General features: G+C 44.4%; 2 protein-coding genes across 9 annotated transcripts in view; both read right to left on the bottom strand.

Annotated features, from left to right (window-relative positions):
- The window catches only part of LOC307035543 (uncharacterized protein), a 234,091-nt gene that overhangs the window by 195,507 nt on the left and 23,883 nt on the right, over positions 1 to 14,701 (bottom strand). The window lies entirely within an intron of this gene.
- Positions 1 to 14,701, bottom strand: part of LOC307035547 (glycerophosphodiester phosphodiesterase domain-containing protein 4-like) — a 67,646-nt gene that overhangs the window by 42,774 nt on the left and 10,171 nt on the right. For 2 of the 8 annotated variants that reach the window (XR_013807133.1, XM_079675028.1), the window contains exon 1: positions 104 to 4,438. The exons of 4 other annotated variants lie outside the window; for them this stretch is intronic. The gene's annotated coding sequence lies outside the window, so the exon portion shown is untranslated. Of the gene's footprint in view, positions 1 to 103; positions 4,439 to 14,701 lie in introns of those variants that run through there. 2 more of the 8 variants (XM_079675030.1, XM_079675029.1) reach the window with 2 other exon arrangements.

Below are 14,701 nucleotides of genomic sequence, written 5' to 3'. Positions count from 1 at the left end.
TCATTTCAAGCTTTATATCTTTACAATGCACTGTTGGAAATTACATTCCAAAGGCTAAATTCAAACTCAATACCATAAATAACTGGGTACCAAAGTGCTTTACCTGATAGAACACGTTCCACACGGAGCAGCAACGATCCGGCTGGGCCTTTTGCTGCATATCATCTCCTCCCTCTCCACTGTTTCCAGTAGACCTCTACTGTCCAATAAAACTGAAATGCCCCCCAAAAAATCGTATTTATAAAGTTAAAAACAATAACTTGCTTTTGGCATTAAATGGATTTCCTGGATGTCAGGAAGGCCAGAAAGTTGTCCCCTTCAAGTCCACAACCAGTCATAGGAATTCAAATGCAGCCTGAACGATGACAAGAGCGAGAGACTTTACAAGATAAATAATACCAGAGCAGTTTGTACGACATGCAGATAACAGATCAAATCCCCTGACAGACTCACACACTTTGGTGTTGGACCCAACTCATGTGCAGTAGGTATTGCATTTCCTCAGCAATGGTCTGTATAGTGGAGTAGAAAAAAACTGTCTCTTCAGTTTCAGGTAGATTAACACACAGTTGTAAGAAAAGTTTACAAGGAAGCACAAAAACCCTCTTTGTATTAAGCTAGCTGCCACAGAAAGTACAGCTTAACATGCCAACCTTTGGTAGAGTGAGCTAACGTTAGCAAACTTCATGTCCAACACAAAACCTCTAACGTTCATTACGTTGACAATTTTAAACAAAACTTAACTCAGGGGCAACACAAACTGCAGAACACATTAGCTGCCAACTGTTGTGAGCTTAGACAGCTAGCTCTTGTTAAGGGAAGTAACAACAGCCTCTTAGCAAAGTTAAGGTTAAGTAAACATCAACGTAACATTGTAAGAAAGCAAAACAAACCTTCGAGAAAGCTTTTACTCTCAGACAGGGTGAAATTGTGTAGCGTTGCTTGCCTCCAGCATGATACAATGGGCTTACAGGAACTCAGATGCACGATTCAGTTTGAACTCAAAAATATATTTTATTAATAAAAGGCTGAAGTTCCAAACGTAGGGCTACAAACAAATATCACCACTTAACAGAAAAACTTTGATAACAAAGAAAAGATCACTAGGTTCTACTAAAGATCACTAGGTTCTACTAGGTTGTTCCAAAAGACTCACTCTAATAACAGACATGGCCTCGACGTGGAGACAAGACAAAGTGACACAAGACAAAGAGAGACAAGGGTTATATGTACACACACACATTAGGTAATGGGGCACAGGTGGAAACAATCAGGGGCAGGAACAACAATCAGGCTGAAAGGTGACACACAGGGACAGGAAGTGGAGACACCTGAAACAAGAGGGTAGAGTCATTTACCAAAATAAAACGGAAGGTGACAAGACTAAGAACACAAGACATTAACCTAAAACAGGGATGGGCAAATGGCGGGCCCCACCTCCTCTTTTTGCGGCCCTCGGATTAATTTATAAACAACGTAATTAATAAAAAAAGAGTAGTACCGATACCGTCCACTAGATTCCTAGTTACGTCGCGAGCTGCGTACATGATTTCAAATACCGCAAAATAATCTGTGACGCATTTGTGTGTATTGTGTTTGTTTCCCGGGGAAACCCTCACAAGAAACACCGGCTGTTGTTATGTCTGCTGTCACGTTAAGTTGCCTCTTGTAATTATTCCTTTACAAGCTTAAAAGTTGTATTTATCATGTGAATTTGGCAAAACAAGTTTAATATTCTTAAAACCAAGACTTTGTTTATTTGAAATCAGATGAAAACAAACTGTCACGGACCCTGCCGTGTTATCTATCAATCTATTTATCAACTATAACCTTTTTTCTATGGCGTGAGAGGACGCTGGCGCTGACTGCTCACCGCTTCTCTGTCCGAAAACCTTGTCTTTCTTTGTGTTAATCTAAGAGTTTCTGACCACTTTCTACTGCTATAGTTTTCTAACTATTCTGTGACTTTTGTGTTCTGTATTGTATATATATATGTATATTTGTTACACCCGATTGCCATTTTTGACGGACGCTTTGGTTTTCTACCCTGCTACAACTGCCATTGTAGCCCACCTGCTAACGCTGCTCCATCCATCAAATAACCAGCCCCATTCTTCGTCCTGCCCCTCCCCGTGGGCCCTGACACTGGTTCTTTAAACCTCCCGCTCCTGCCGGTCCCCCCATCTGCTGTAAAGGACAGCCTGCAACTGACCTCTCATCCTGTCTGACGGCTGCCAACAGCTCCACTTTCAGCGCCGCTGGTCTACAACTAGTGCTGTGTACCTGGACTCACATTCAGGTTCAGGTCCGGACTCAAGTCCAGAGGTTCAGGTTCAGGTCCGGACTTATAAGTCCGGACTTGTGTCAAGTTGTGTGAGTAACTAAAGTGAACTTATTGTGAGCTAATTATCAATTGAAAATAAACTCATAATCAACTCAAATTCAAACTCGTCAGGTTTATTGTGCCCCCTTCCAACTTGTGTCTACACCATGTCTTTTCTAGAACTCTACATGTGTTACTAACTACACAACACAACTACATACATAGTGATGTACATACAAGACTCAATATGCAAGAGTACAAGTCTATGTGTTCTTGTTCAAGAACAACAGCATATTGACATTGTCTGGGTGAAGTGTTGCTCTTTCGGCAGACACTATATCACCATACATACAAAGGAGTTAGCTTAGCTACACTACCATATGTGGCAACCAGTATCCCATGCTTGTCAGTAAGCTACACTACCAAATATGGCAACCAGCATCCCACGCTGTCAGTGTCCACTATGTCTAAGCCAGCTTCCCTTGACTTCACACAGATCTCGCGAGCAGTTGCGATATTTTGCGAGACTTCGTGAGTTCAGTAATGGCCGCCATATCAGAAGCCAAAACAATGTTTTCGTCTTTTCTCAGCGCAAATTTCTCGATCTATGGAAGGTTTTAGATGGTTTAGAACAAAAAGGAGAATATACGTAAGTACCGGTTCCCGACGTTCCGGTTTTAACCGGACTTGAACCGAAACTTTTTACAAGTCCAGTACCGGTTAGGCGTACCGGTACGCAGCACTATCTACAACCATAGCCAGTGCTGTGCTAACGCTGGCATCCTACCGCGGCACTACGATGTTACGATACTCTGTCTCCCAACTTTTTAATCTAAATAAATTTTCTGCGCTTCCTCTAAGCTTGTCTGTCATCAATTGCCTCGGGCTTCTACGCAGACCGAGGTATGTCCATAGAGGTTCCAAACGCAGATTTGTTTACTCCCAGTCCGGAAAATCATCCATAACATCTATCTGGTCGACTAACCGCCATGTCCCACAACTGTCATGTCATCTGAGCGCACTTATTACTCCATATTATACACCCACCACTGGTCCGTTACAATCCCAGCTGTACCAAAAACCTGGAGTGGATTCCACTGCCCTCTTCCCAGAGCTGGTCCAAATTCCTGGAGTGGATCCCACTGCCCTCTGCTCAGAGCTGGCCCAAATACCTGGAGTGGATTCCACCGCCCTCTGCTCAGAGCTAGCCCAAATACCTGGAGTGGATTCTACTGCCCTCTGCTCAGAGCTGGTCCAAATTCCTGGAGTGGATCCCACTGCCCTCTGCTCAGAGCTGGCCCAAATACCTGGAGTGGATTCCACTGCCCTCTGCTCAGAGCTGGCCCAAATACCTGGAGTGGATTCCACCGCCCTCAACCACCAAAAACTGATAATAACACACCTCCTTCCACCTCCTCTCCGCTCCTCCCCCCCATCTCACATTCCTCCCTGCACTGTCAACCTGGACACCCTCTTACCTCTTCAGCCTGTGACCACACCACGCCCCTCCCACTCAACTAAACATCCGATCACTCAACAAGAAAGCCCTCATCGTCCATGAACTAATCTTGGAAAAATCCCTTGGTTTCCTTCTGCTCACCGAAACCTGCCAACAGCCCGATTAGTTCTTCTCCCTCAACCAAACATCCCCCCCTGGCTTTAAATACATCACTAAACCCCACCCCTCCCGCCGTGGTGGCGGCATTGCTGTAATCCACAATCAGAACATCCAGATCACAGAACTAACCCTCCCCTCAGTATCATCCTTTGAATTCATTGCCTTCAAAGCCCCTCCCTCACTGACAGTCATCCTCATCTACCGGCCTCCTAAACCTCATCCCTCCTTCCTCTCCGATTTCACTGAATTCCTCACACTTGCCTCATCCCTCTCTCAACATCTGTTACTACTTGGTGACCTCAACATTCACATTGACTCACCCACCTGCAAGCTGGCATCCAAATTCACAACCCTACTGGACAATTTCTCTATCACCCAACATGTCACCTTCCCCACCCATGACAAAGGACACATTCTTGATCTCGTCTGCTCTACCAACCTCCCAATGATTGACCTCCACCCTTGCCCATTTCCCCTCTCCGACCACAAACTCATACAATTCAACATTGCCTCCCCCACCCGGAACCCCTGCCCACCCAGAAACATCACCTTCCGTAATCTACACTCCATTGACCATAACCATCTCTCCGAACTGCTATCGTCTAATCTCCCCCTGGACGCAACCCTCAGTTCACCTGATGATCTGCTTACCACCTCAACTCCACCCTACTCACCTCCCTCAACACTTTAGCCCCCTTCAAAAATAAAACTGTTACTTTCAAGACCTCCTCACCCTGGTTCACACCCGCACTGCGTAAAATGAAGCAGCGAGGCCGCCAACTTGAACGTCTTTCAAATAAATCATCCATTACATAAGCTACAAACTCCATCTCAATGCATACAGAGATGCTCTTATTGCCCCTAAATCTGCCTACCTCTCCAACATCTTCACTGACCCCTCCCGTAACCCCAGGACCCTCTTCTCCACAGTTAACAAGCTCTTCAAACCCCGTGCTGATAACCTCCCTACTTCCACTTCCGCTACTTGCAGCTCATTCTTCCAGTTTTTCGCAGACAAAATTAACGCCATTAACCACTCCTTCTCAGCTCCATCTGATATACAAGCATCTCCCCCAACCTCCACCGCTACCATTTCTCCCCCCATCTCCCTTGACCTCCTGACTCCTCCTCCCCAGCGCCGCCTCTCCCAGTTCAACCTGGTTACCCCACTTGAAATACTCCATCTGATCGGTTCCTCAAATCCCACAACCTGCTCCCTTGACCATCTACCCACTCCTCTCCTGAAGTCCTGCCTCCCTGTCCTCTGCCCCTATCTTGCTAACCTTTTCAACTCCTCGCTGTCCCATGGAACCATCCCCTCTGCCTTAAAAACTGCTGCCGTTACTCCAGTCCTCAAAAAACCTGGTCTTGATTCCTCTTCCCTCACTAATTACCGCCCCATCTCCAACCTACCATTCCTCTCAAAAACTCTTGAATAGATTGTAGCCAAACAAATTCACTGCCATCTCCAAACTAACCAGCTTTATGAACCCCTTCAGTCTGGATTTCGTCCTCACCACAGTACAGAAACTGCAATCGTCAAAGTCCTCAATGACCTCCTCACCTCTGCTGACACTGGTTCCCTCAATATTCTCATCCTCCTCGACCTGAGTGCAGCCTTCGATACCGTGAGCCACAACATCCTGCTCACCCGACTCAGGGACATTGGTATTGCACTCAGATGGCTCCAGTCCTACCTCACTGAACGATCCCACTTCATCTCCCTCCCCAACCACTCCTCTGCCACAGCTTCAGTCACCCAAGGCATTCCTCAAGGATCAGTACTTGGCCCCCTCCTCTTCATCATTTACATCCTGCCCCTCGGTCAGATACTCCGCCACTTCAACCTGGACTTCCACTGCTATGCTGATGACACTCAGATCTACCTCAGCACCAAATCCCTCCATAACCCACCCCTTACCCATATCGATTCCTATCTGACAGCTATTAAAACTTGGATGCAACATAACCTCCTCAAACTGAACAGCAGCAAAACAGAACTCCTCCTAAATGGCTCCAAATCCACCCTCAGCAAGGTCACTAACATAACACTCACCATCGATGGCACCATTGTTTCCCCCTCCAATCAGACACGCAACCTTGGCGTAATCTTTGACCCCACCCTCTCCCTCGAACCTCACATCCGCCAAACAGTCAAAACCTCATTTTTCCACCTCCGCAATATTGCAAAAAAATCCTACCCTCTCTCACCCACCCTGCAGCCGAACGACTAATCCATGCCTTCATTTCCTACCGCCTTGACTACTGCAACTCACTTCTTTACGGCATCAGCACTACATCCCTCAACAGACTCCAACGGGTTCAAAATGCAGCTGCACATCTCCTCACACATACCAAATCATGGCATCACCCCAGCCCTCAAAGACCTCCACTGGTTTCCTGTCTCCCATCGCATCAACTAGAAAATTCTGGTCCTCACCTACAAAGCACTCCACCATCTGGCCCCCCCTTATCTCACAAACCTTCTCACTCCTTATCAACCCCCACGGTCCCTCAGATCCACCGCAGCCGTACTCCTATCCATTCCCACATCCACACTCTGCAGCTTTGGGGACAGAGCCTTCTCAGTGGCAGCTCCTAGGTTCTGGAATTCCCTCCCCCAAGATCTCCGTGACTCTGAGTCCATCAAAGTCTTTCAGTCCCGCCTCAAAACACATCTTTTCAACTCTGTCTACTCATAAGCCCGCCCCCTCTCAATCAACTTCCTCTTGACTGCCTTTTTATTTATTTTATTTTACTATACTTACTTGTTTGCCTGTCCTTGTTTGTCTACCCTCCCTCATATTGTAAAGCGTCTTTGAGTTGTGAAAAGCGCTATATAAATAAAATGCATTATTATTATTATTATTTATTATTATCTATGATTACTACGCTTTTCATTCATAATTTCAGCGGAAGGGAGGGGGAGTGGCGCTGAGGAACAGCAGAGTGCGAGCTGACAGGTTTCTGTGTTGACATTCCCCTTATTGTGGAATAAGGGGAATGCAGAGACAGGCTACAAGTGTTTTAGGTTCAAGTTAGACAACTAATGTCTGGGTTAGTATTCATGACTTCATGTTCATGTCATCTTAATGGTTAATCTCAATACACAGACATTTTCCGTGCTTTCCAATAGTTTAAAAATAGTTGTATTCCACTGTTTAATAACCTGTTCAATACAAACATGCCACTTGTAAAAAGGAAATAACATTTCTGTGAACCATTTTTTGGGGATGTTCCCTTTGATTGTAAAATATCCATGAAGATGTCAGACTTAGTATATTTGCTAGTAATTACATACAACACATGGAATTTTTGTGTGTGTGTGTTCCAAGTGAATCTGCGGCCCACTGGTGGCCAGTACATCAATTATGTGGCCCCCACCACCATCAAAGTCGCCCATCCCTGATCTAAAAGGACTTTAGCGCTGAAACCTTACACAGAAGGACTTTAGCGTGTTTCCCAGTAGAGAGAGCTGTCGAAGCGGTTCCTCTATCCTCTCAGAACAGCAGCTGCTGGGCGGAGTCACAGAAACGGCTCTCAACCACTCTCAACTGATCTTCACTCCCGACCGTTAGCGCCAGTTAAAAACCATGTTTTCAACCACTGCTGTCTTGCAATTCCTCCGTGTCCTGCCCTCTCTGTCTGTCACAGTATGTCTGTCTGTCTGTCTGTCTGTCTGTCTGTTTGTCTGTCTCTCTCTCTCTCTCTCTCTCTCTCTGTCTATGTCTCTCTCTCTCTCTATTTATTTAGCTAAAATGGTAATCCAACATCGCCAGCTATAACATAATGAGACCTTGCTGGTGTACCAGCTTTCCCATGCTGGTCTTGCTAATGTACCAGCAAGACATAAGCAAGACCAGCTGGTCTTGCTGGTGTACCAGCGTTCCCATGCTGGTCTTGCTGTTCTAGCAGCATGGTCTTGCTGGTGATACAGCTTGACTGCTGGTAGACCAGCATAAGTACCAGCTTCACCAGCATAGACCAGCATAACTACCAGCTTCAGCAGCAAAAACCAGCATAGACCAGCATGAATTCCATGCTGATCTATGCTGCTGTTTTCAGCAGGGATATACTGTATGCAGGAGTATTATTTTAAGCAACACATTAAGTTGACGAAACACTCGAGTCAAATGTAATTAAAGTCAGATCCACTGGTTTCTTAGACGGGGCAGTGATATCATAAACCTGTTAATGTACGCATTCAAACACTTTCTCTTTTACCAGCTGTATTCACCTTGCAGCAGTGGCGGTGCCAGAGATTTTCTCTAGGGGGTGCTGTGGGGAAGCTTGACGTTTCATAGAGGGTGTTCAAACTTTAAGGGTATCCCATTAATGCACCAGCGCTACAGTTGAATTTTCTACTGCAACCATACTCGTCAACCCTCCCGATTTTCGCGGGAGACTCCCGATTTTATTGCCCTCTCCCGGTTTCCTCCCGGGGTCATATTTCATATGTTGATATGTTTTACGAGACATAAGGGCAGGAATTCAGAGGGAAAGGAGCAATTTTGAGCTCTGCTCTTAAAAACGGCTTTTTTTTAAGGTCATACGTCAAACGCATCATATTACATCACGCAGGGGACACATCTCCGCTCTCTGACCGCGGGTATAGTAGAGTTGCGTTGAGTAGAGCGGTTGTGTTTTAAGGAGCTGGTATTTTTTGGTAGTTTTACATTGTATTTCACCATTTGTAATCATGGTGCAGTATTGTGTTTGTGCAGGTTGCACAAATACCAGCCTGTCAGGACATCGAGTCCACTGTAAAAAGGACCGGAGCTAGCGTTCGTTCCTGTGTGCGTTGTGCATCCACCTCCCTGCAGCACATACTCTCCACAGCTTTATCAGGAAACCGTATTACTTCTCTCTCCCCCCCCCCCTTCGCTGCTCTCTCTCTCTCCCCTCCGGTACACGGCACCGTAAGACATTGCATTAGGTAACGCTGTGGTGGCTGTACTGCTCCAGCCGTCTCCTTTGTGTTTGTTTGTTTCCCCCTGTCTGTGTTGTTTGTGTGTGCGTGGTGGCTGTCACTCCTGGCTCCCGGCTCAACCTTCACTCACCTGCTGCAATCAGCTGTGCACCCTCCCCGACTACACACCTGCTTTCCATCAAGCCATTTACAACGACATATCAACGGAGGCTCCACAACCTTTCTCCGCCAGAACATCAAGTATCAGCCGTATCTCGCGTCTCTCCTCCGGTACACAGCACCGTAGTGTGGAGTTGCATTAGGTAACGCGAGATACGGCTGATACTTGCGCATTAGTTTCTGTTATGGATCAGTATCAACAGTCCTGCCAGTAACGTTACTATATTATCAATGCTACTTTAGTTATAGCCTGATATATGATAGCTAACTTTACAATGTTGTGATGTGACGTTAGCTAACATTCTGTAGCTAACGCCGGTCACTCACCAAGATAGCTGCCCAGTTCTGGTTCTCCTCAAACCACAGCTCAATTTCTCTCCGATGACCGTTATTTCTTCTAATCCTTGGCTGCTCCTGGTCTCTTGGACGCCTAGCAGGCTCATAATTATAAGGTTGTGGTCCGTCATATGCATTCGAATATTCATGTTCAACTTCTTCTGTGTCGAAACTAGCATTGGGATCCATGTTTATTAATACGTTACACCGGCCGCTCTCCCCCTTGTGTCCCCCGTGTTACGTCACACGCGGGAGGCCGAGGCTTTTTTATGCGGAAGTGAACATTTCTTACAAAAACGACACCAGATGTCACTGTAGTGTATATTTCTGTATATTTTTTTGAAAATCTAGTGTATTCATCATTTTCCTACACATTTATTCACAGTTGTCTTTAACCTGGAAGTTGCTCTTTAAGTCAGGGGTAGCCAACACGGTGCCCGCGGGCACTTAGTCGCCCGCGGGGGCAACGTGAGTCGCCCGCGGGGCATGTTCTAAAAATAGCTCGCAAAGCAAATCCGAAATGTATAAAATACACAAAACAAGAAAGGAAATGTAATTAAAAGAATCTACCCTATGCATAACGAAACCTAAATCATAGCGAACTCTATCTACTTACTACAACTCTATATCTATCTAACACCCCTCCTCCCCCCACCCCCACAATGAATATCGACCAATTATGTTCTTGCCTGATTTGCGGGACCAGCGTTGCAGTCGGGAAGAAAAGCAATGGGGCACCTCCCCACTGATTTTCCTTCTGGCAGAATCTACACATCAGCCCCATTGAACAGCCTACCATGCCAGCCGATACAACACATGAGGGGCAGAGCTTTACTCTGTGTGTGTTGCAACTTGCATATATATTTATTTCACTTGACGCACACACACGCATGGCGTAATTTCCTCTGGGGGCAGGGGGGACATGTCCCCCCCACTTTTCGAAATCCCGTTTGTGTCCCCCAACTTTACAAATATATTTATTTTATTTTTTAACGCAATAAAATTAAGAGGAGGTGAGGACCCCCCTAGAGGAGGTGAGGTCCACCCCCAAATAAAGCAGGTTAAAATAATTAAATTGAATACATGTTATTTTAGTAAACACTGAAAAGGGGTCCCACAGACCCAAACAGCTCACAAAGGTTAAAGGTAAGCATATAATAATGTTCAAATGTACTAAATATATTGTTGAGATCTTCATAGTATCAAGTGAATACTTAAAACGACAGTTAATTATAAATCAAATATGATCAATCATATTCTTGTATAAACCCATAATGAAAATGCTTCTTGATGGTTTTTATTTTTTATCTGTTGCTGTTTTGATAACTTTGCGTTTTAAAAAGAGGGGGTTGAGATCTCCATATCAGGTTGAATAATTAAAACGAAAGTTAGTTATAATCAATTATACTCTTGTATAACCCACAATGAAAATGTTTCATATGTTAGGATTTTCTATATTTACAGTATAAACAAAGTGGTTTGTTAAATCGAGTGTAAGGCCTGTAATGGTTTATGGGTGTCACTGATAAGAGGAGAGACAGTTTCTTCCTTCTTCCCTCACAGCAGTACACAGGGAGGGGGGCTCCTGACTTAAGGAGAAAAAGACAGAGGCCCCAAAAAGGTGGTTATGTCATAGCCGAGAATAATATTTTGCAAGTCCTGCACACTCGAGGTCATGAACTTTTGTTACATAAGCCTGGGAAGGTGTGTCTTATAACATAGCCAGAGAATATGTCTGGTCATGTCCAGTCCTGTACATCAGAGGCCATGCCCAGTTTCCACAAATATGGGTACGGAGGAGGTGTCTTTAGGTTTTTATATCCTGTTTTTTTAGCATAAAGACACTGGCGGAGAGGGAGCAAACTGAGAGAGAGGGGGGGGGGGGGGGGGGGTTCCCCTGGTATTAGTGCTGTGTACCGGTACGCCGAACCGGTACTGGACTTGTAAAAAGTTTCGGTTCAAGTCCGGTTAAAACCGGAACGTCAGGAACCGGTACTTACGTTTATTCTCCTTTGTGTTCTAAACCATCTAAAACCTTCCATAGATCGAGAAATTTGCGCTGACAAAAGACGAAAAACATCGTTTTGGCTTCTGATATGGCGGCCATTACTGAACTCACGAAGTCTTGCAAAATATCGCAACTGCTCGTGAGATCTGTGTGACGTCAAGGGAAGCTGGCTTAGACATAGTGGACACTGACAGCGTGGGATACTGGTTGCCATATATGGTAGTGTAGCTAAACTAACTCCTTTGTATGTATGGTGATATAGTGTCTGCCGAAAGAGCAACACTTCATCCAGACAATGTCAATATGCTGTTGTTCTTGAACAAGAACACATAGACTTGTACTCTTGCATATTGAGTCTTGTATGTACATCACTATGTATGTAGTTGTGTTGTGTAGTTAGTAACACATGTAGAGTTCTAGAAAAGACATGGTGTAGACACCAAGGGCGCCGGAAGCAGGGGGGCCAGGGGGCCATTGGCCCCCCCACTTTTCAGCCCTGCCCCACATTTTCGCAGCAGCAGATGCCGCGGAAAACTGTACAAATCCCGTTTCAATAATTCCCCTCTACTCTAAAGTCGCATCTAAAACGCGATCTGATCTAGCTGTGTACATTTTGTTATTTTTGATTGTTATATTCAGTCTCACTAGCTTCAGGCATGTTTGAAGCTTGTAAAGGGAAGATGACAGCTCTCACTCGCCACTCTGCTGTTCCTCAGCGCCGCTCCCCCTCCCTCCCGCTGAAATTATGAATGTAGGTGTATAGTAATCATAGATAACACGGCAGGGTCCGTTACAGTTTGTTTTTATCTGATTTCAAATAAGCAAAGTCTTGGCTTTCAGTACATTAAACTTGTTTCGGCAAATTCAGATGATAAATAGGCCTACAACTTTGAAGCTTGTAACGGAATAATTACAAGCGGAGAACGGAGTAATTTAACGTCACTGCAGGCATAACAACAGCCGGTGTTTCTCGTGAGTCTTTTCCCCGGGAAACAAACACAATACACACAAACGCAAAAATACACAAACACACACGTATATACACGCGGCGCGGAACACTGTACAAATCCCGTTTCAATAATTCCCCTCTACTCTAAAGTCGCATCTAAAACGCGATCTGATCTAGCTGTGTATATTTTGTTATTTTGTATTGTTATATATATTCAATCTCATTAGCTACACGCATTTTTTAAGCTTGTAAAGGGAAGACCACAGCTCGCCTCTCACTGGCCACTCTGCTCTTCCGCAGCGCCGCTCCCCCTCCCTCCCGCTGAAATTATGAATGTAAGGCATAGTAATCATAGATAACACGGCAGGGTCCGTTACAGTTCGTTTTCATCTGATTTCAAATAAACAAAGTCTTGGCTTTCAGAATATTAAACTTGTTTCGGCAAATGCAGATGATAAATACAGGTTTGAAGTTTGTAATGGCATAATTACAAGCGGGGAACTGAGTAATTTAACGTCACAACAGGCATAACAACAGCCAGTGTTTCCCGTGAGTGCAGTAATCCAAACGAAAATATCTTCCCTCCGTAGTATTTTTGATCATTTGCTCCGCTAATAATCAATCAGATCGACGGATTCCAGAGAAGAGAAACACTTTAAAGGCCTTTTTCTCAAAACGATGACTCTGTAACAGTCATTATATAATGTGACATATTTTGCTTAATATTTGGAGTACAAAAACAATCCTGATCTCATTAGAAAGCTAGGAATCAAAATGTGTCTTCGGGTCAATGCGAACGATTTCGATGGAGCAGGTCACTTTGCATTAGGTAAAATAAAGCAGGCAGACATAACAGGAAGAATATGTACATTTTAACCCAATCAAATAGGACATTGTCACACCATTCAAATGTATCCATGTAAATTACAACCAATAAAAAAGCTTAGATTTGTTTATTTGTTACGTTGTTTACTTTATTTGTTACGTTGTTCTGCTGTGTGTGTCAGCCGTTAACCTAGAGATATAAAGAATATATACACTTGCAAACATGTCAGAAGAACCAGCGCAGAAGAAAACTAAATACGGTCAATCTAAACTTAAATTTAACAACTGGAAGGTCACATCCCTGACTACCACATCTCCGGAGGCTGGACCTTCTTCAAACAGCGAAGCCAGATGAACCCAAAAGCAGCAGCTCTAGTCTGCGGCCGCAGAAACTGTCAAAACCGCCGCCGACCCCACCGCCGCCGTTGTTGAACCGAAACAGGCTGGTTCCAACTGCATGGAGGTTTGCTGTCGGGACATTGAGGCGGTTAAAGCTGTACAGCTAACTATCAGAAAAAAGGAGACCGCTAGTAGATTATTTGGGCAAAGAGAAGGTACTTCAACGCAGAATGGTACAAAAACAGAGTGGTTAATTCTTTGCAAAACCACTAAACGATAGTGATAAATTGCGATGTTAACAACCTCATGATAACCTCATTTTTTTTTTTACTTAGGATCATACCTGTGTTTAGTCTAGAAAAAGGTGATTATTATAAAATTGTGTATATTTACAGACTGTTGCAAACACTAAGAAGCTTATAAACATCAGGTTTAAAACTAAGAGCTTTACAAAAAAGTAACACAATTAAAGATGTTTGGAGTTTTATTTGAGTTATTCATTTACATTTTTTGTCAAAGAGATGCTGATTTGAAACCGTTGTAGCCGTTACGGCATTTCCTGTTTCTGCCGGAGAGAGGGGAGTTTGTCCCAAAGCTTGCCGCTGTATTTACTCCCTCCATCTGACAGGAGGGAGTATGGAATCAAATTAGGGTCAATAATATTCACAAATTATTTCACAGTCTGCAGTTGTATATCACCTGTTGTGCGCATGTGAAAAGATTTTGTGCATGTGTAAAAAAGTTTTGTGCACACAGATATAATTTGCTCGTGTAAAAACATGTTGCAGCTGTAGAAATATTTTGTGCGTGTGTGAAAAGTTTTTGCAGATATAATTTGCACGTGTAAAAAAGTTTTCACATCAACTAGCTAGCGTTAAATATACAATTTAAGTAACTCAGGGATGCACGCACAGCTGTCTTGATATATTTAGTTAATTACGATGTAACGTTAGTTAATTAAAACTGTAGTGGCATGTTCCGTGGTAGCATGTAATTAACCCACCTGTGTCCCACAAGAGTTCGCCTCGGGCTCCTCCATGTTGACTCCCGCAAGCACTCTCCAAGTGGCGCAGGTCAGCAAAACGAACGCGTTAGAACCTTGTGTCCTATGATTGGATGGTCAGTGGGCTACGTGCTGATTGGCTAGTCAGTGGGCAACGTGCTGATTGGCTAGCATACTCAGGCGTAAAAACAGGGTCAAAATTCGTACTCGT

Source organism: Notothenia rossii (assembly GCF_949606895.1).
Source record: "Notothenia rossii genome assembly, chromosome: 4".
Lineage (NCBI taxonomy): Eukaryota > Metazoa > Chordata > Actinopteri > Perciformes > Nototheniidae > Notothenia > Notothenia rossii.
The sequence above is the reverse complement of the archived record's forward strand: the minus strand, read 5'-3'. Positions and strand labels throughout refer to the sequence as shown.